This window comes from Calypte anna, chromosome 2 (assembly GCF_003957555.1).
Source record: "Calypte anna isolate BGI_N300 chromosome 2, bCalAnn1_v1.p, whole genome shotgun sequence".
Lineage (NCBI taxonomy): Eukaryota > Metazoa > Chordata > Aves > Apodiformes > Trochilidae > Calypte > Calypte anna.
In genome coordinates this window covers 113,887,187-113,909,792 of record NC_044245.1, presented here as the reverse complement: position 1 = coordinate 113,909,792, position 22,606 = coordinate 113,887,187, and positions in this window count along the sequence as shown.

Genomic DNA, 22,606 nt, shown 5'->3' with positions numbered 1-22,606 from the left:
TACTTTCTGTCTTAGTAACTGGTCCAACATCTTTTAAAGGGCATCAGTGTGCTTTGGTTTTGAATTTACTTATGGAACATTATCTAATACGACTACTGCAGTACATTTAGCTGCCTGGTCCCTATCACTTCTTTCAAGTTATTTTGACAAATGGGTGTACTGACGTTTGCTAACCACAGAACGTGATTTTAGAGAACATCTTTGAGACACAGAACAGGAGTTTTCACATATGCTACAATTAAAGTGAAAAACACTGTATGGAATTCATTCACCCTCAGGAGAATACAGCCCAAAGGGACTCTGGGCTACAAAAATATAACATTATATGGAAACACAAATCACCAGCCCACTTTGCACCTGCCTCACTCTGGTAAACCATATCATTTTAACAAGAACAAAACTTCATGCATTTTGCATTTACTGACATCAGTCAGTGGTAGTGATTTCCCTGCATTTCCAGTTTTGTCTTCTAAAGGTAAGGGAATTCAAAAGATACATGGTTGCTTTCTTGTTGGTACTATAGACCTATGGGAAACATTCATAATTTAAATGAAAAAGTAAATAAATAAATAGCGAGATGCAAAGTTCCCTCCTCCATCACACACTCATTCTTAAACCTTTTCTATTCCTCTTCCCATTTAAGTCAGTCTTGCACAAGACATTTAATTCACTGGAGTCCATATTTTACTCAGATGTCTCTAAAGCATCTGTCTCTTCTCACCTTTCCCCAAGAACTAGGTTTTTCAACAAAATGTTTGTCCATATTTTAAAAACTTCAGTTTTCTTCATTTATCATAGTAATAGGACTAAGAGTTAACCTGCTGATGTTTCCATGAATAATTAGTTATATTATTTTACCACCCCTGCTGATCACTCTTTTTTGACTTATTTATCAAACAACTACTCTAATGAAACCTGTGAACTTAGTGACTAAGAATGAGGCATTATGATATGGCATAGTTCACTAATTCATCTGGATGCAATGGCACTACAGGGCATCTTGTGTCTTTCCCATTTCTGTTGAGACAGCGACGGTTTGGTTAACACAGGACCCTAAATGGCTGCTGGTACATTACATTTGGAACCACTATCTAAATAGGGTGTGAAATCACGTATTCATTTTTCACAGAGACACTAATGAGGGGAAAAAAGTAAAAGCTGGACTTGACCCTCCTCAACAGTTACATTTATCAGTGGAGTTTCCATCCTAAATACAAAAAAATCCCACATCTTAAAAACCGAAATATGTTGAAGATTCATATAATACATGAAGCATTTTATTATTAACCTTTGCTGACATCTAGTACACACTTCAGAAAAGCTCTTTTAGGCTCTACTTCATTGATTTTAATGGAAACCAAAGGCCTATTCTATAAAGTACATATAGAAGGCCATATACCACAATGCAAGTAATTTGGCATGCATCCATAAGTCTTGAAAGGAGAGGCACTTAGAAGTGTGAATGTGAATTGCTTTGCAATCTGCAGTGTGGTAATATAGCTGTCAACCATATTTCATGTTGTGCGGTGCTATGGATAGAAAGCATCTCTGGAAAGTCATGCTTTTTAACTAGCACAGACTGAAAAACTGATACCTAAATACCATTTTCTTTTTCTTTTGGGCTCTAAGAAGTCCTATTATGAAGTTCAATAGAGAAGACTAACTTTCATAGGACATGGGAAACTTACCTGAAATGTGGGAGCAAAAAGGAAAAAAAAATCCTTTTACAGCATGTTCATGTAACATTAAAGAGAGAGAATTTACTTGCATGCAGCAAGAAATCTGAAAGTTAGTGGTTTTGGTTTGGAGGGACTCTGAATCTTTATAAGGTTTCAATTCCTCCTGAGTCTGCACCCTTGAGTTTTACTTTGGGTTATGGTGTGAAAAAAATAATACTCAAAACAATACCCATCAAGTTACTAACATGCTTCTTTCTTCAAGATGAAATCATTAAAGCCCAAGAATTCTCGGCAGCTTTTCTACTTGAAGTTATCTAATGTTCTCTGTCTATTGAGCTTCACTGAAAAGTTTACATACTTTGGCATGCTTTAGAACTTACGTGAGTTCTAGTTTTGTAGGAAATCATGAAAATGTGAAAGTGCCTAATTTCTTCTGCTTTCATTATAAAAGCTTTCCCATCACTTACATTTGGCCACCTAAATCAGACAGTAGTGGCTGAATTCATGCATTGGAGTCATCTGGGATCTCAAAAAAGATGAATTTGACTTCTCCAGAACAATGACATGATTTATGTTAAAGCCTTTATTTTCTTGCTCAACTGGATATCTCACTTTCAACTACCCTTTGATGTGCTATGTGTTCTGAGCAAGTCACCAGATTTCTCTGTGGTGCAGTTTCTTCCTATTCTGTAATATCAGAATAGCATTTGCTCAGCTTTGTAAAGGTCCTTAGACAATTTAGGATGAATGACTAAAAAACAATTATTACTATTATGTTCTAACAACTGTGTGGACCATATATAGAAAAAAGGCAGAACATTCACAGTGCAGACATTTAAAAATGAAACGGGTTGTAAGCATTCAGGTTCTGGGGAGAGGATGGCTTGATTTATATACCTGGTAATATTGCATTCAATGCAATACTGCTCCTTAGATGGAATTAGTCTTTTAAAAAGCTGTTCACCTCTAGGATAAGACCTAGAATTTAATAATCAGTTTAAGATGGTCCAGTGAAGGATGCAAAACAAATAACTTTCCTCAAGAAATGATTAAAAATACATCCCTGTAGGTTTAGTGTCCTCTGACCTCTACATATGCAGTACACATTTCAGTTTATTTTAATCTCTCTCTGATTTTCAGAAGCTGATTGTAATAAATAAATTTTAAAGAAAATGAAAATACAATTTTAAAATGACTGAGAAGGAAATCAAGGCATCTGATAACAGACAAAACCAGGGTCAGTGTCTGATTCACTGGCGTTTTCCCAGGCACAAGACGTGTTTTCCCCAGGGGTCATCAGGTCCAGGCAAACTGCATTCTTTCTGCCAGGCACTTTGTAATGTGCAATGAACAGTGTCATTTATTTTCATTTCCTCATACTTAATTGCATGCTTCTTGCTTCCAATATTAAGCCAGAAGGCAGGTGGTAGAAGCAGTAAACTAAACTACTACTAGCTGTCGGAGTTACGGACCATGCTACTCCCCTCTTGAAACAACCCAATTGTTTATAATTCAGCAGAAACTGCTGAACTAGAAAAATGCTTCCTTCCACTGCACATTCAATAGAGATTTTTTATTTTGTGCTGAAAAAAAAAGGAAACCAAAAAGCTTATACTCTGCTTAGCAAACACAAACTGCTTGAATTTATCAAGACTTTATCACAGTAATGGGAAGCAATATGTGAAATAGTTGCTTTGGTAAATGTACCAAAAATATTTTTAGAGTGCAATGGGATGGATGCTTTAACTAAGTAACAAGTCAGTAATGCTACTTCTGGAATTAATAAATTCAGTACTAAGCTTTTAAAAATTCAATGATTATGCCTGAATACAGACATAAGGCTTTTATCAGGTATGCAGAATTTAAGCTTATCATATTTGGAATTTGATTATTTCAGTCATTGCAGAACTTAGCATTTATTTATTTTTTTTCCGCCATTATAATAAAAAATACAGCTTTATCAAAGAACCCTTTAAAGAACTTACTTTATGTCACCCTCCCAGTGCACCCAGGCTTTATTTTTGGTCTATTTTACTGAAAGGTATTTGACTTCTACAGACAAATCAGGATTTATTGGCATATTTATGTGTAACACGAATTTCTCATGCCACTGTTCCATTAATGGATAACACTTTAATATGTATAAGAATTTTAAAAATTGTAATACTGTTGAGACATGGGTTGGTTTCATTGAAAACCTCCTCAAATAGATATGGGAAATCATACTATATTGATGCTAAAAAATGTCAGAGGGAAAAAATAAGGAAGAGTAAATATATTAATGATCATATAAAAATATCATCTCTCACTCCAGTGACTTCTAACTCTACTCAGGTGAATTTAGATAAAAGGGCTCTGGTTATTCCTGATGCAATTATCTAATAGAAATAATAGGTAATAAATACAAGATCTGTACAAATATTATTTGCTTACTTGCATAATAATACAAGTGCTGGTAACATACCAAGCGAAAAATCACTATATCAGAAGACCCTCCATTTTAGTCACAAGATTGCCATGTACACATTCTAATCTGTTAATTAATAACTATAATAGTATACAATTTCCTGTGCACCATGAATATGCAGCTGTTCACTTTCTATAATGAACTACTTACAGATTATTGGTGCTGCTATTTCAGGATAAGTTGTGTATTTCAGCTGCCAGAAAGACAAATACTTGCATGTTTAGGCTGAATCCTGCAAATTACTCTACATGGGAACCTCTACACCTTGGCATTACACCCTGATAATGTCACTGGAGCTCTGAGAAAAAGAAGGATCACTTTGCTTTCACAATAAAAAGGAATTGTGGAGCTCTATATTAGGAGGGAGACATTCCACTTAGAAATAGCAGTAACATAAGACCAGCCATAGTATATTAAACAAAAATCTAGTCTCAGTCTCCCTTGTCTGAGGAAAGAATATAGATGAAGAAAAGAGTATAAGTATCTGGGCAAAAAACAAGTTATATTTGTTACCTTTCCTACTTCCAACAATCAAGTGTTGAGGAATTTCTAAGCTGATTCTTAATCCCTGTTCTTGTAGGTAATGCTACCTGCATTTCTATCACTGATGATTTTTTTATTTTCATAAGTAATTTTATTCTTCAAAACATCCTGTGGGGCATCCAAAGCAACCTAATTAAACTAAAGATCCAATTGCCCTAAGAAGCAAGTGGGGAAAGGTTAAATTTTGGAAAGCTACCAAACTGCCTAAAGCAAGAAATTTTGATTTTCTTGTACAACTTAGATTTGAGTACATTAAATTCTATTTGACTTCAGTAAAACTCAGATTTGCAGACGTAGTGTTCAGAGGTAATCAGGAACCTCATTTGATTTAAAAGTATTGACTTTGTTCCATTAAAATCAATAGAAGTTGAACATCTTCTGGAAATCCAAATAGGTACTTTTTTCCTCCACTTTTTTCTTCAGCATGAAAATCTCTGAGAAATTTTGATTTTTAAGGCCAGAGTTTAAATCTCACTAGAATACCTGTTTCCTAAGTGACAACCTAATTTGTCCCACCTCTCCTTGTAATCAGTGGGAAAGAATCAGAAAAGCCAGAGGTGGTGTGGGCAAGTTAGATTTGCCCAGTACTTCATTCTTCCAACTGGAAGAACTGAGAGCAACTGGCTGCTTTTTTGGCCCTCACCTAGGTACCTGAAATTAGGTGAGATTTTATAGACTAAGAACATCTTCTTTTGGAAATACTTTTTAAAAATGGAATGCCTCTTTCCCTCTGCCAATTTTTTTTTTTTTTGCTTCAACTCCCCAACTTTTTGCTTGTGATCTGGTTTGGTTTTTTTTTTTAAGTTTCTTCTTCTAAACATAGAAGTCTGTCTGTAGATTCCAGCCTGGCATGCTTTTGGAAATTAAAAGCCTTTCCTATTACACTCGACTATTCATATTTTTTAAGTCAATCAAAAGTGCTGATTTTTTGCAGATTCAAAACCAACGTCCTCACTGGAAAAATCATACCATTTGGAAAAATTATGATCCCCCAGAGATATCTTCCTTGGACTTCAGCCAAGAAGAGTGCTGAACATGGCTACCTTACAGCATTAGCAGAGCCTGGCCTGCCTGCAACACACACTGCTATGGGCTAATAAACCAGTAATACCCTCCTACATGAAAAATCCAGTTCCTTATTCCTTTATGGACTCCGTAGTTTTTTTACTTCCATTGTGATACTGCCTTATGGAAGCATCCAGATGTGTTTGAGGGTTGGCTACAACTATGAGCATCTCAAACATAAAAAGAGATATATAATATTTATATACTGAAATGCCTTTTTAGGTTGCCATTTGAAGTACATTCGGTGCATAATCTTGGAGATCACTCATTCACAGGTCATGCCAATCTATCTATAAATTCCCCAACTGCAGTATTTGTTTTTCATCTACCCAGATGATATTTCAAAAAAATATCATTTACCCTTTGACATGATAAATGGCTCTGTGGGGATTTTATTGCTAAGATGCAATACTCTGGAGAGTCATGCAATTGTGCAATCCAATTAGTATTTTAGATGGTGGAACATCACTCAGGGAATAAACAGGTAGAGATACTTTACAAATAATATCATCAAGATTGCCTTTTCCCCACCTCTTCCCTAAATTGTCTCCACAGGCATGGATCTGCACACATACAGCCATATACACTATGCAAATCACTGTCCTGGATAAGAAAATTCCTGCTTAGAAAGACCATTGTTTTTTGTGGAATTTCATTTACAAAGGTTTTTAAAATTGTAGACAAAGTTTTTATAATGATACACAATGATGAATCCATGTTGAAAATGAAGAGAAAAATACTTGCTAACTGTCATTCCCTGTTCTACATTTCAATTTCATCTTTATGAAAGCATTTGAAAGCAGTGGAGAATCTTGTGCAAACTTTTATTTTTATTTTGGATTTGTCATGTCTGAATTATAAAAGGCAGTTCCCAGTTCTTTGGGAACTGCAATTTAATTTACCTCCAAAGATTTTTTTTTCCTCTTATTTATTTTTTCTCTAGTTTTTGCTGTAAAGTAGCTCACAGATGAAATTGCTCAATCATAATGAAAACACACTTACTGCATTCCAAATGCCTGCATAAGTATGCATTTGGGGGAGAGTTTCCTTTTATTTAAAGTTATCTTCAAGGAAAAATACTGGCAAAATATACCATTATTAAAGGAGTTTTCAGTAAATTTAAGCAGAAAAATAATATTACCATGTGCTTATTCAGTCGAGTACTAATTTTAATAACTCCAGAGTAATTCTGATGTCTAATTTTGCTATAATTTCTGCTATATTCTTATTTTTGCCATAATTTTCCCCATGTCTCCATATGGAAGCTTACAAAAGTACCAGGAAGTTTCATAAAGGGGTGGATATGTTAAGTTATCCTTAAATTTCTTACACTTGTCCCCAGAAAATGGACTAAAAACTGGATAAAGTAACTAGTATTGCCAAACTATAATGCACTCTTCAAGCCATTCACACATTAGAAAAGTATCTGACTTCCTGGAGCTGCATTATCAGACCTATATCTTTTATAAACTGCAAAATGGCATGTTTATTCTGCATGGAGTACCTAATTCTTAAATTTGCTCATTCATTCATGCCTAATAGAAATTATGTTACTCCTCAGTCAGGATTACCAATTTAAAAATTATTACACTATAGCAAAGGCATAATTTCTTAGATCTTGATGCACCTTTCCAAAAGTTAGGATGAAGTTTTCAATTTTCTTTATCCCCCCTAAAACCTTCTTTCTGTATTGCAAGCTCATTTACTAGCAAAACATGGCTGAATGGAAGAGAGCATTTTTTATCAATACCTTTGCAATTAAATTATATAGAGGGAAATTGTGCTTTCTCTATATTTGTATACGTATTTAAATAACAAATTTTGGATCAAGCTATTTGGCTGTAACCTTTAAAGTCACACAACTACAGAAGACAATGCCACTAAATGAAACACATAGTTGTCTAATTAATTCACCCAATTAAAACAAGGCACATTATTCTTTTCATTCTCATTTAGGCCCCTATTCAAAAAAGCCCTTAAGAATATACTGGTCTTTAATATGGCTATTGTAGTCCTTTAGGAATACACCCAACAAAATGTTTAAGGATGCAGCTAGGCATGTGTTTAAGTGGTCTGCTGAAACCAGATGTTAGTCTGGAAGATCAAGCAAGGGAAAGCATTCATCACTCTTGGGTTGAAGAATCTACTGAAAAAAAAAAAAAAGTTTCTGACTCAATAAGAAACACAGTAAAACAGGTTAAACGTTCCTCCTGACTGAAAGGAGAAGCAGAAAAGGCTCTTGGAGGCTGACGCAGCCTGAGCCTGCTCTTTCTATCACCAGCTCCAAAGCAGTAAAACAAAAGAAGTCTTATTCATGGGAATAAATACAGGAATTCACAGCACTTGCTGCACAATCCTCTTCAGAGCTTCTTGAAATCAGTGGTTTAAATATGCTTTATAAGCAAGGAGGACAGGAATGGCTGCCATTACACTAGCTGGTATCAGATCTAACCTTTATGTAATGAAAGCATTTTTTCATACTCACTTTGTTAATTAGAATACACAGTCTGGTGAGTAAACTCATGATGTAGCTTGGACTATTTGTTCATAGCTTTGTTGTTTTTCACTAGCACAACACCATGGCAACCTAAAGACCAAATATTTATTTTTTTTTCTCAAACACCACAAGTTATTTTATGAAAAATTTTATGCAAATTTGGCAATCCTTTGACTCATTCTGTTTGTCTTTATTCTGTTTGTCTTGTATTTATCTCTAAGACATCTATCACCATGGTCCCTAAATGCTGTGGTAACTTAGTGTTCGCCAGATCTGTGAATCACAAGAGTGGTATCATCATTTTTGTCCAATTTTATATAGCCCTTTATTATAAACTGTATGGAAATATTAGCTAGGATAGAGGAGTCACGGGTTAAATGCAAAGAGATATTTTAAAATGTAACATACACAAATCAGTAGTAAAATTTAAAGTCCTTACTGTTTCCTTCAGTCTTCATTTGCTCTGAAAATATAGCCTCTAGTGGTAGAAGGCTCCCTGTTGATGAAAGCTTCTCTGACTTCAGAAGCCCTGAACTCTACTTAAAATCCCTTGCACTCTAATTCCTAACAACAAGCTGAGCTAAGAGCTCAGCCAGCCACACCAGCCCACACAACACAGAACTGTCCTAACAGCTTTTTGCAGTACTTAATTCAATTTGCTTCCCTCCTTAGAACTCACTTGGACTGCATCTTCCCCCAAAAGATACTCGTTACACCATCTCAGATACAGACCAGTGCACTTCCCACAAATGAGTTGGGCTGTCAGGAGACTCTGGGTTGTGTAAGCAAGCCTGAAGAGCTTCCAAGATGCTGCAAACCGGTAGAGGGACAAGTAAGTGACAATTGTAAAAAATACACCTGCTGCTGAGGGTAAAAGTTAAGGCCTTCCCCCCACCCCTCCTCCGTCTCTAATAACAGTCAAATGGAAAATGCAGGAAACTGTAAGTAAACTTTCTATCTGAAAATACTAACTTGAGCCAAAACATTGTGACAGTGTATTTGGCTCACCTTCAAATAGAATGATTTTTCTCCCCAAATATTAAATGGAAAAAGTATAACAAGAAAGAAGTGAAATGGAAAATTGCTAAAGCTGAAGAACATCACACACAGAAAGGCAGTATTTTTTTCTAACAGCTCAGAGATGATATGAGAAAGAGAGAAAGGGTGTGGAGGAGGGGGAGAGGGAGGGAGAGGCAAGACAAGGGAACAAGAAGCAGACTGAAAACAGAATGTGAAATAACTGATATTGTTATGGAAAGACTGAAAAAAAATAAGGGGGAGCAAAACCTAGAGGGGCACTTTCAGTACGGTAACTATCATCCTGTAGAGTAGCTTTTCCATAAAAGGCTTAAATGTAATTGGCCTGGCCATCATTTAGAAAGCTGGATTTTTTTGTAGTTCATCTTGCCATGGACCAGACTGCTTCTTTTTTCCCTATAGCATGTTTTACTCAGAGGGGTTTATCTTACTTCCTGCAATGCTGCATCATACTTAAAATATAATTCTTATATGATGTTTCCATTTGAAATATTTTTTTAAACCATTGATAAAATAGGATTATTATTGGAAGGTAAGCCCTTCCAAACACAGAAAAAATGGGAAATGTCTAACGGCAGCTGTTACTAAGGATGGCAACAAAGTTTGACAGCTGACAGTTGGTGAAGTGAAAGAGCTTAAAATATTACATGAATAAAGCATATTTTGTTGTTCTTAATGGAACACACATAATAAAATACTCGTCTCTAAATTTAATAACTCAGGTTCTTCATTGATCAACATAAAGCTGTACTAACATGCAGTGCATTTTTACCACATCCAAAGCCATGTAGAAGTGATGATTTCTATATATACAACACCTTACATCTTCAAAGAGTTTGTAAATAGCAACCCCTTCATTCTCATCCTATTTCATTAATGCAAAAAACAAGACTCCTGACTTCAGGAATATTTAGAACAAGGGAATTTAGATTCTTCAAAGTTCAACCCATATTGGAGCAATCTAAAATTTCCACTTACTATATAGAAAACTTTGCCTAGATAAAAAGTAGGTCCCTGTAAATTTCCATTCTGTGGAGTGGGGCATGGGCATGAACCATCTTCCTTTGCAGAATATAAATGAACATCTCCATTTCTTTTCAGCATTAAGAAATTGTTTGTTGAATAGAATGTTTACAATCTGTGCCTCCTAATGTATTAAATAAAAATATTAATCAGCTACAAAGGAACTGTCCATCTGTCCATCTCATAACTTGACCTTTTTTCTGCATTTTCATGGACTCCACAAGAAACTGGTGGTTGTATTGCCCATTGTTACGGCACAGCTTACAAATCCTTCTATGCCATATCGGTTCATATGGCTGTACATGTTATATTCCAAGACATTTTGAAATTACTTAATTTGATGTACCTTCTTGCAGCTGACCTGCTAAGGCTGAGGGCTGCTAGCATAGCCAGTTGCCATGAGAGTTCAACCCCTCTGTACAAATGACTGATAACACAGTGACTGGTGTTAAATTCCTGGACAGATTAAATGAAGCTCTTCCCTCCAGATCAGAAACCTCTTCAAGCTGCTTTTTTTTTAAAACCGCATAACAAGCCTTTACTCCTTATATTGCTGTTCCACTTTTTCTTCCCTGTCTTAAAGGAATTTTTGTCCTTTTAGATCCCATGGGAAATTGTGTTAAAATTCAAGAACCTGACCTTAGGTTGCATTGAATATTCCCATTGACTTCAGGCTGTAAAAAAGGAAAACTGTGGAGAAGAGTTATACTCTGTCAGAAAGAATATGGCTTCAAATGCTGGAATCATCCTGACAGCTCTATTTCAGAAGTTAGCCAAGGAGAAAAAAGGGGCCAGGCATCTTGAAAATTACATGCACATACCTCACACACATGTGTACACATACAAAGCATGAAAGAGAATAGAGGAGAGAACATGGAAAGAAATTCTGCCAGTTTTTCAAGTGGCAGATGAATTATCCCCAAGAGTTTCATAGAAGCAGTGGCCACCTCATTTTAAGGTGAAATTTTATTTCAATCTCAGCTGCGGCATAATCCAGGATCCGTCTGTTTCCCCCATTCTCCCTCCCTCCCTTCCCCTCACTCCCCTGCTCCCTTCCCAACTCACATGCTGATATAACTCATTTCATCTCCACTACCACAGGTTTCATGGGCCCTACTGGGTGGGTAAGAGTTGCAGGAGGAAGGATGTGACTGATTAAAAAAAAAAAAAAATTAACAAATTGGTTTCTCTAAGTTTTCATCCCAATCAAAGCTTAGAAACTGGACATACCCTCTTGATACCTTTTGGTGTGTTTAAGAGGATTTTCAACATTCTCCCCACCAACAATGTTTCAGGGGAAGCTAGTTACCAGTGACTACTGACTGGATCTATGTGAGCTGCCTACATCTTACCAGTATTTCCACTCAATATCCACTCCTATTTATTTTTCCTCTATGATAGCCCTGCTGCAAGTCCTCAGGATGTTATGATACACAGAAAGTAAGTCTTAAAAAAAGAAAAAGAAAAAAAGCATTGGAATTTTCCAATGTTTGCTATTCCTTAATACCAGAAGCATATTTCACCTCTGAGTTTAGCAAGAGGACTCCTAGGTGTAGTTTCATTATTGGCTTAAGCTAACCTAGGTATGGACTGTGCCAAGAGGCAGGCTCACTCTCTTCACCTCCTCCACCTCCTTGCCTCAGAACTAGAAAAATACTCTTCTCTTGTTTCATCACCAGTTTTCAGGCTGCCAGAGTCAGCTGGATCAAAAAACCCCAAACAATCCACCTGAGATCTGAGCCACACACTAATTTTCAGATGGCTCCTGACACAACTGACCGTGCAGCCATGAGCATCCTCATCCTCCCTAGGGAGGCAGCAGTAAGCTGCAGCTGGAGAAGGGAGAAAAGGAGAGCAGTACCACCATTTTCAGCAGCAGCAGCAGCAGCAGAGATTTAAATTTGCTGAAGCTGACTGCAAAACCACACCTTTGTTATGCTAGGAACAAAACCTCCCAGCTGAATCAAACTCTACAGAAGAAAAAAGCAGACATTGGCACTTGATTTTGAGTTTTCAGGGAAGACAAAAAAATACAGAGATTCTCCTGAATCAGAAACACCAGGTGGCATAGAGGCATATTTGAGGTTGTTTCCAAAACAGAACTATCAGTAATATCCTACACCTGGATGCTGTGCCCACACCAACTCCTGACTTACAAACAGTTTTAATAATTATGGGATTATATCCTTTAATTTGTATGAGATAACGTGTGCACCTCTACAAATTTCTTCCCATTGGATTAAGGGAGAATTTGCCTGGCTTTTCTGGATTGTGCATGGAGAGTACTTTGGGAAGCCACTGGAAGACACACAAGAGCTCTAGCCCACCTTTGAGCAACAGTGATGCCACGAGACTGCATTAGCACAGCTAGTTTATACCTTTTGATAGCCAGTCAACTCGAGCTTACTGTGCTCAAATGTTTATGTTGGAGTGTTAAGAAACTGCTTCTATTAAAATCTGAACAACCTCTGCAGCAGAGTCAAAGCTAAAAGATGCCTTTATGCTACCCGAGGTAGGCAAATGACTGGGGAAGCAGGGCAACCACATGCCTACAGGCCCAGCCTGATTTTGTTATTTTAAATCGTGCCAGTGGGCTCATTTGTTTTTGGGGAGGGAAGCAAAATAATTAACTGCCCTTGTGCAATCCCACTCCCCTTAGTCTGATGCAAAGCCATCCCCAGAATTTGAAATGTTGCAGAAATATTTCCATTTTTAATAGTTGGCAACAGCAACATAAAGTATTTGATTTATATTTCTGCTCTGATACGTCAGAAGATCTTCTCCTGGGCCACTTGTGTTTGCTGACTAATTACAGAAGAATTGCTCCTTTTGTGTCCTTATTACCCTAAGAGCGTGTTCACAAAGTTCGTCCTTTATCTGTGATGCACATCTGAAGGGGTAAAACAAAAAAGGCACAGAAGCTTGGGGATGTGATTAGTTTGTTCCAAGATATTTAATTGAGATTACAGCCAGAAATATGAAACTCACTAGAATACATTTTTTTTGAGGGAAAACCTTGAGTTAAACACTAGCACAAAGTCCACGTGATAGCAAGCAGTCTCAGGAGTTTTAAGAAGCAGAAGAAGGCAAGTTAGACTTTCACCGCTTATTTGTTCCTTTTATAAATTTTGGGCATAGAATCAAACTTTAACATTCTACATAGAAAGACAGAATCTTTCTGAAAGATCTTTTACAAATCAGCAAGACTGGAAATAATTTGATGGAAGACTTACCGTGTATGCTCTTTCAGCCATTTCACTAGAAACTCATTTTGGCTTTCTATGAGGTAGAGATAAACCACAGCTAAGAGACAGTTATTAAATCTTCTTTATACATTCTGTATGAAACATATTAAACTACAAAAATACTATGTTCAAATAAGGTTAAGGGTCTGACTTAAATCCACAAAGACATGGAAATTCAGAAATATTGTATCTCCCTACCCTTTACTCTCTTCAGTGTGGCTGAGCATTGTAGCACAAATGACTTGTGCTCAGATTTTCTTAAACTTCTTCTTTATGGTACACTTCTCCTTAAAGGTACCTTTGACTTTAAGGTTCTTTAAGTTTGTATCCACATGAGCACAAGTTAAATTCTACACTGGAGAGTTTGGGTTTGGGTTTTTTTTTATAATTTCAGTTTTTTAATTCTTAGAGATACATGCAAGTGAGAAAAACAAACAAAAAGTTCATAATTGTTAGTCTCAGCAGCTGACTATTTTTATTTTTAAACACATTACTGACAAAGCCCATGTTAATGAGAGACCAGTAGGCAGATGTAGGACATGCATGACTCTCAGCAAGTGTAAATACATATAAATACAAGCTTTCCCCCCTTCACTACAGTCCTAGTCATACCTATGTAAATACCCATTACATATTTCTCCAGTGAACTAAAAAGGAACCTTGGAGTTGACACCAAACTAATATTTTTATCTCCCAAAATGGCATGGGACCTTCTTCCATGATGGACTTCACCCCTTTTCCTGAATACAACAACAGCCACTGAAGGTCATACTTGATTCAAAAGAAAGTAAGAAGCTTGCAGACCATTCTTCTGGAGAGGCTCTCAGCTTTGAAACCACATCCTACCCCGTGGTACAGTAGTTTGGGCCTGCTGACCTCTCGGGCAAATTGCAAATTGTGTCTTCTCAAGAACACTTCAAAGCAGGGAAATTCCATGGCAGGAAGGGGGAAGGGTATCTTAGGAGGATGGGTATTTTTTTCCTATGTTTTACAGTTGTGAATAAGTCTGAGATGTTCTCTGCTATTTGTAGGGGGGGGGTTTGTTTGGTTTTTTACTTCATTACTGCCAATGCCTTATGCATTGCGGCTCCATGAAGCTCTTGCAAATCTACATGCAAATGGTTAGAAATTTGATCATTTCAAATGTGGCTTGGGGCTTCCTGTCCACATGCTTCATGGCATTTGATTAACATGCATGTTCAACTTTGCTTCACTTCTGCATAATACTGAATTGTCTGTATTTAAAGATGAACAATGAATATTGACTGTTCATTCCCTTCATCTGGTACTCCTGTAAAATGCTAAAAAAAAACAAAACCAAAACAAGAACAAGGTCCATTCCAATTAGAAAACTGCATTGATGACACTCCAGTGGCCAGAGTAAAGGCAGGTGATTTGGAGGACTTCCACAAACATTAGCATTTGCAGTTTGACTCTGATAAAATAAATCATAACAAATAATCCTTCACAAAACAATATAAAACTTTCAAATAACAACACTGATGTATTTTTATCTTAAAATACAATAGAAAAAAGACACATGATTTCAGGAATTAATAGAAAAGAATATATTCCTTAAATGAACAATATAAAAATTGCCTCTGTAATAGACTATCTCTGATAAAGAGACACAGAAAGTTGTAGCCTTGATCCAGAAAAAGGTATTTCTGCCTTATACAGCATAAAAGACAGACATTCAGGAATAGCTCATCCATGAGAAATGGTGATCTCCTATTGCTGCCAAGGTCAGTCAGACCTGTTGTGATATGTTCTGTAAATGCTGACTCTATCACTTATAGTTTTCCAAGGACTTCTTTAACACCTATATTTTTTTTTATTTTTATTGTGGAACAAAGCTGTGACACGAAACTGTCAAACTAGAAAGCCCAGTAAAGGATGAAAGAGACTTTTTATTAGATTTGAGGGTGACAAGTCCATTAAGAAAAGAATCATGTAGTTAGAAGAAAGGTGGTCTGAAATTCCTGGAGATCCAGCAGGAAAATTCTGAAATCTCAGCAAAGAAGAAATTTTGTTCTCAAGCCAGCAGTCCAACAATTTATCCCACCCGATAATAACTGAGGGCAGATGACATGTGGATGGTGTATCTGTATCAGCCTATCAGGTATGAGTGAGACTGGATTTATTAACTACAGCAGGAAGCTCTGCTGGAAACCTCCAGCCTAGTTTTTTTGTGCTTCAGTGCTGATCTCCTGCACTTCAAACATCAACTGTGCCCCCTCCTGTGGTATATTTCTGGTGGTAACCATAAGTCCCTTGGGAATCAGATTAAATTAAAGTCAACTGGTTTGCTTTATACTTTGTCTAGTTAACAAATTAAAAAAAAATTAAAAAAGAAAGAAAAAAGATAATTAGTAGTACCTTCTAGCCCTAAAAAATAAATTTTTACTCTGTGAACTGTTATACTTACATGTACTCAGAGAGAACAGTGTTTGGAGATCTATTAGCATCTAAAATTCAGGGCTTGACATACTGATTAAAAGCACATAAAAGAAGGTAAATAGACCACTTTTTTACATAATGTGGTAGGACTCTCCTGTTGAAAGACCCACTTTGCTTGGAGCTTTAAGAAATATCCAAGGTATTGCTTCACAGAGACCTCCTGAATATAAGGACAATGAAAAGTGTTCTCTGGCAAAAGACATCTAAGCCAGATGAGACAGCAGAGCATAGAAAACAAAGAGGTTTTAAGTAAGCCTGTATAGACCTCCTCATGCCAGTAGAGCTCATGCAGGGACAATTCAATTCTATTTGGGAGTTTCATCAAAAAGGATAATGAAGACATCATTGTTCTGAACTGAAAACTGATTAATTGTCTGCTTGGCATCTGTCTTGGCATCTGAGAATTCCCTTTCAATGCTATGGGAAAACTGGTCATACAGACTAGTCCTCATGTTGTCATCTGTTTGCTTGTGATCAATCCTCTATTCTCTTTCATTTTTTCCTCACTAATCCCAGACTCCCAGAGTGTTAGAGGCTGGAAGGGACCTCGAGAGATCATCGAGTCCAACCCCCCTGCTGGAGCAGGATCCCCTAGTGCAGGTCACACAGGAACACATCCGGGGGGGTTTGAATGTCTCCAGAGAAGGAGACTCCACAGCCTCACTGAGCAGCCTGTTCCAGTGCTCTGCCACTCACAGTTAAAAAGCTTTTTCTTATGTTTACACAGAACCTCTTATTCTCCAACTTGAACCCATTACCCCTTGTCCTGTCATTGATCAACACTGAGAAGAGCCTGGTTCCATCCTCCAGACACCCCCCCTGTACATATTTATAAACATTAATGAGGTTCAATCTCCTCCAATCCTCCTCCTCAATCTCCTCCATGCTGAAGAGACCCGGCACCTTCAGCCTTTCCTCATAAGGGAGATGTTCCACTTCCTTAATCACCTTTGTAGCTCTGCACTGGGCTGTTTCAAGAAGTTGCCTGTCCTTCTTGCCTGAACTCAACAGAACTAAACACAATACTTGAACTGACACATTCAGCTGGTAATATGTAAATTTTTAAAATATTGGCAAATATAGATGGGTATTTTTAAGAGTATCAAACACTTGCACAGATTTGTTCTCAAGACAGCTGCATATGACACAGACTCCAGACAGCATTTATATAACTTTTATGGACCCTCACTTTTTGGAGGAAAAACCAAAATGCCTTAAGATGACCTTTTTTATTTACAATATAAATTGTTGAAACTATTATTGTCCCTCAAAAAAACTGATTTTCTGAAACTCCTGTATAGTTGTCTACCACACTTTTTGAAAAAAATAGCATGAAACCAAAAATTCCTGATCTTTTATACTTCTAGATGTTTCATGACTGATTTAACAAGATAAGTGGAAGAGTGGAAAATTGGCAACCTTAACACTTGGATATATCTTGCAATTGAGAACTCGCATACACCATACTGTGATGTATTTTTGAGCCTTCCTGCATGCCATGTGGACAGCGTATCTCACATAAAATCACTTGGTAAGATAAGAAATAAAGGAAGATGAAAAAAGGAACTTCAGGTTTCCTTTTGTTTCTCTGACCATGAGAAATAATTTGATTCTAAGGCCCGGTGAAATGTTTTCTTTTCAAGATTGGTCTACCTATTGTATGCCTGCAAGGCCACATTAAATCTGGTAGATAGAATTGAACCAGCTGGCAGTGTCTTTGAAGCATATGGGAATGCATCAAAGCTGTAAATATGCAAGGTGAATTTTACATTTTTCTATTTCTTTCATGGCTATATAAGATCTTGATTCTGTGAGATGTTGTGTGCTTAACTCCTGCTGTAGGCAACGTCAGATGAGTGTGTAAGAACCTTTTTCTGAGATGTAAAACAGTTCAGGTTGAGCCCACGTGTCTGTTCCTCCTCTATCTGCTAAATTGGCTGCGTATCATTTGTTTGGAATGAGAAGGCATTCCAAACACTCAGGTTTTCTCTCTGCTTTGTAACAAAGGGAAATCAGGGGCTTTCCTTAACTATTTAAAAGTGATCTTTACTTCCTTACAGAGATAAGAGCAATTTATTTTCTTCAAAATGGGATAATTTGGGGCCGGACATTCTCACCACAAACAAATTAAACAAGACAGGAGCAGTGGCAAAAATAATAAAATAGCTTCCTCTTCCATTACATGTTTGACAACCCTTGAGTTGACACAATATAAGGTAGCACTGCAAACAGTTTAAATACTCTGAAACATATATCACCACTAGTAAGCTTTTATACCATACTCCAAATGTTCCTGTTTAAATACAGATTTATGCTCACTTATGAGCACACATCCAGAATGTCAACAACACTTAAAATTAATGTTTCTTAAAAGATTTGAGTTCATTCTGATGAAAAGGCCAGATTAATTACTTTGCTTAAATATTCTTTCTTTTTAATAATCTTAGTATAATTATCTTTTGCATAACTTCCCAGATCCAAGTGTCATACCCAGTTTAAGGATATGAAACAGGACATCCAAACAAAAGGGACAGATCCTTCATCCTATTATTATTCCATTAACTCTTCTCCAGAAATTGATGAGCATTGAGTTTTAGTCTGAGAGGTAAATAGCCTTATGCATCAGTAAATAAAGCAAAAATTTCAGCAGAAGATATTTTCTCAGCAAAATCTCATGGCTCTCCTTTTAGTCATTTGGCCCTCCTGGCACACAAAGCATAGCATACAAAACAAAAAATAGAATTATCTTCCAATCCAGCTGTTCTTAAATAGGCCAGAGAAAACTTCTCTTTAAAGTCAACCTCAGGAAAAGGCTCTTGTGATACCTGTATATAATAAGCCATCATCACAGTCCCACATTTCCTTCTTCTTAGGAAAATCAAGAAATCTTCTCTTTGTAATAGATGATTGGATACTTTTGTCTGGAGACCCCAAATGAAACTGTGCATGGACGTGTCAATTTAAAACCAAAAGGATGCAGGGCTAGATTCTGGTTTAACCAGGTTTTTACCTCTCTTTGGCTGAGAACATGATTCATGGGCCCTGATATGCTACAGGGAGCAGCTGGGTGAGACATCAGGGCAGACAAGAAAATAACCTGACGTTTTAGACATCCTGACTAGTTTCTTTTAATTCTCATGGTCTGACTGCAGCCAACCCTCCATGAGAACATTCAAATGACCAGACTGATTCTGACCCAGGATCTGCTCTGCCAGTACTCTGCCTCCAACAGAGGCTCTAGGTGTGACAGCCCAAACGATAGGCAAGCACATAAGACACATTCCCCCTCCCTCTAATCCTGTGTTTCTACCTCCAGCTCTTTTCATCTGAAAGGAACTGCTGATCCATTTATGGTTCGTCTATTTAATGATCTCCTTAGGTCTCCAGTCTGCTAGGAAAACTTCTTGCATCCCCAACGCTGTTTGGCAAAGAATGTCATACAAGTTCTCCATTGCATCAAGAATATTCATACTATGTGGTCTCGCTCCAGCAGACACCATTTAAAAGAATAACAACTTTTTTAGCATCAGCAGATATAGATCATGTTTCTCGAGGCATTTGTTCCTATTCATATGACAAAATAATGACAGTCTTCTCCTGCTGGCATAGGAACCTCTTTCAAGACTATTTTGGAGACATTCGCTTGAATGTTGAATGGCTTTAAAATCTCAGTGGCCTTCTGAACAAATGTTCCTTCCTTTTAAGCTTCTAAAAACAGATTCCTAATCTTTAATCTGCTGCCATTTTTTTTTTTCTTGAAAATGCACTTGCATGAGATAAAATGGCCAAGTTTGATATACCATTGAATTAGCCAAGAAAGGGGCTCACTTTATCAGTCCATAGGGGCAAAACCTACAGCAGTATTTAAATGTTCAGTTCCAGTCACCAGAAATGCATTATCTTGAAAACCCAAGAGAAAATGTTCCCTACTAAACAAAAGAACACTTAACAGATTAATATATATAGCTTTTTAATTTTTACAAACTGTACAGATAACTGCTACAAATCTCAGGTGTTTTTACCATCTCAATGATTAAATCATCTCTGTAACCAGCAGCAAAAATTTTATAACCTCCCAGGGCCTGCCTCATTAAGAACTGAAAATAACTTGCAGTGCTGTGCAAAGCAAATGGTATAGTTGTAAACTCCTACAGACTCCTAGAAACTTGAAGTCTTTCTTAAGGCAATATTCAGTAATATTTCATATAAATAAAAAACAAAATCCCTATTTTTTAATCAACAGATGTTCTAGTCCTTTTGATATTGACATCTCTGGCTTTGCATTAGTGTTACTGCACCTGCATACACTGATTGCCTAGATCAACTCTTCTAGAATTTCCCCACCTTTCCCCACAACAGACTGAAAAGTAAACCATGGTGAATGAATAACAAGTTTCTCAACAGCAGCTTTTCAATACAGAGCTAGCAATCTGTCTCCCATTCACTTTGTCAAATTATGGTCCACATATCAGCCTTTTGCAGCAGTGATAGATCTGTCAAGCGTCAAGTATATTTCTTGCAAAGGAAAGTCTTTTTTAGGATTTTTTAACTTAAGCATGCAAAATAATGACTCAGATGCCAAAAAATCATGAGATTTAGGGAAAAAAAAAAGTTTGTCTTTCCCTTTGCTTTCTGGAGCTTCTTCTGGGTTATGCTTTCAAGTTTTTCTCCAAGGCTGTATGGGCTTCAAACATTATTAAAAAATATCTTTTTGTAATTGCATGTTAACATTTATTGCCATTAGACTTAAGTTGTGTTGAATTGACAACCAAGAGACTGCAGAGATATTTTAGATCAAATAATCCTGGAAAAGGCATATTGTTTGAAACCTGGTTCCTCTTGAGTTTTGTTTATATTGCTTACGTATTTTTTCCAGGTTTACTGAAAGCAGGTTGTTTAACATGGATGAAAGTCATGTCTTAACACCATTTTGAAGGACTCTTTACAATAGCAAAGTATAGGAGTTGAAGACACAATGATTTATTCACTTTGTGATTTCCTCCCCCTTAATGCTGAGTCCCCTCAAAACAGTTGCTCTGGTTTATGTTTTTTTTTTTCAGCGAGAAGAGAGTTCTGTATCACAACGTGCATTATGTATCTTCTTTAAAGTTCTTCAGATTCCGAATGTTTTGTGATGGAAATGTTCATCAGTATTTGATACATGTAACCATTCTTGTTAAATCTCTTCACCTCAGTTTGTGAGGCACTCACTAATTTGTTTTTATGTAGAGGGAAAGGCGTTCCTTTCTCTTCATAATACAATTCCTCTATAGGACATTATCTAAGCTCAGCATAGTGTCCTTCCTGTATCTTTTCTCTTCCATCCTTTCAGTCCTGATTAAAACTACCAGAGACTCAGCAGGAAACCCAGTGGGATTGCTCACAGTGTCTTGAAGTCAACCTTTCTTTCATTGTTTTTTCCTCTCAAACATTGTTTTGCTCATGAATTCCTCTCCCACAAGCCACTGAATTTCCTTACTCAGCACCATTTTTTTGCAGCTAATTGCACTCCTCTTAATTTCCCCTACCCCATTCGCTCCCCATTCCTTCCTTGCCTCTCAGTTTGCCCATCTCCTCAAGTTTCTCTTCTCCACCCTGCTGTATGGAGAGCTGTGCCTGGTCACCACCAGGCCCAAGCACTACAAGCAATGGAGGCAGACCCCAGCTGATGCTTGGCTCTTTTCACTCCCATCCCGGTTTCCGAGGCATGTACATGGATCCATAGTTTATTTCAGCCTCCCCCAACTCTGGGGGGGACAGACAAAGACGTCTTCTACTCAGCTGGGACAGAGGACAAAGGGCTCAGCTAACCCGCTGTGCCCTGCTTGCGGCTCGAGCCGGGTCAACTTGACAGGACTGCTGAGGGAGCTGGAGTTGTTCAGCCTGGAGAACAGAAGACTTGTGATCAGTCCTCTGAAGAACTTTTTAGGGAAAAGTTCTTTACCATGAAGGTAGTACAAAAAAGGAACAGGTTGCCCGAGGAAGTAGTTGAGGCCTCATTCCTGGAGGTATTCAGCAACCTTATCTAGTTGAGGATGTCCCTGCTTACTGTATGATGATCTAGATGATCTTTAGAGGTCCCTTCCAACCAAAATTGTGATTCTATGACTGCTAGGGGAGCCGGGGCACGGGGCGTCTGACCCAACCTTTGCAAAAGGGAGGTGGCGATGGGTCAGGGGGTGAAGTGGGACAGGGGATTCTCACAGAAGCACCTCGAGGGACCTGTCCGCGGCCCCACCACCACCCCGCAGCCGACCCATCTCGGAGTTCTCCTTACGGGCCGAACCCCTCGCCCCCCCGAGGCTGCTGCCACCCTACCCTCCCGCCCATGGGCCAGGCCGGGCCCAGCCCGCTGCGGCGACAGCCCGCGGAGGGGGTGCCATAGTAACGGGCGGGGAGCCGGGCGGGGAAGGCGGGTGGGAGAGGGCGGGGACGGCGATGGGATGGCGGGCGCGGCAGCGCCCCCTCTCCGCCACTCCCAGCCCCGTCGGCAGCGGCCGCAAATGGCTCTTCCCTCGCCGACCCCTTTGTGTGAAGCACACTCGGAGCAGCGACTCCGCCGGCGGAGCGCGTCGTATCCCCCGCCGCC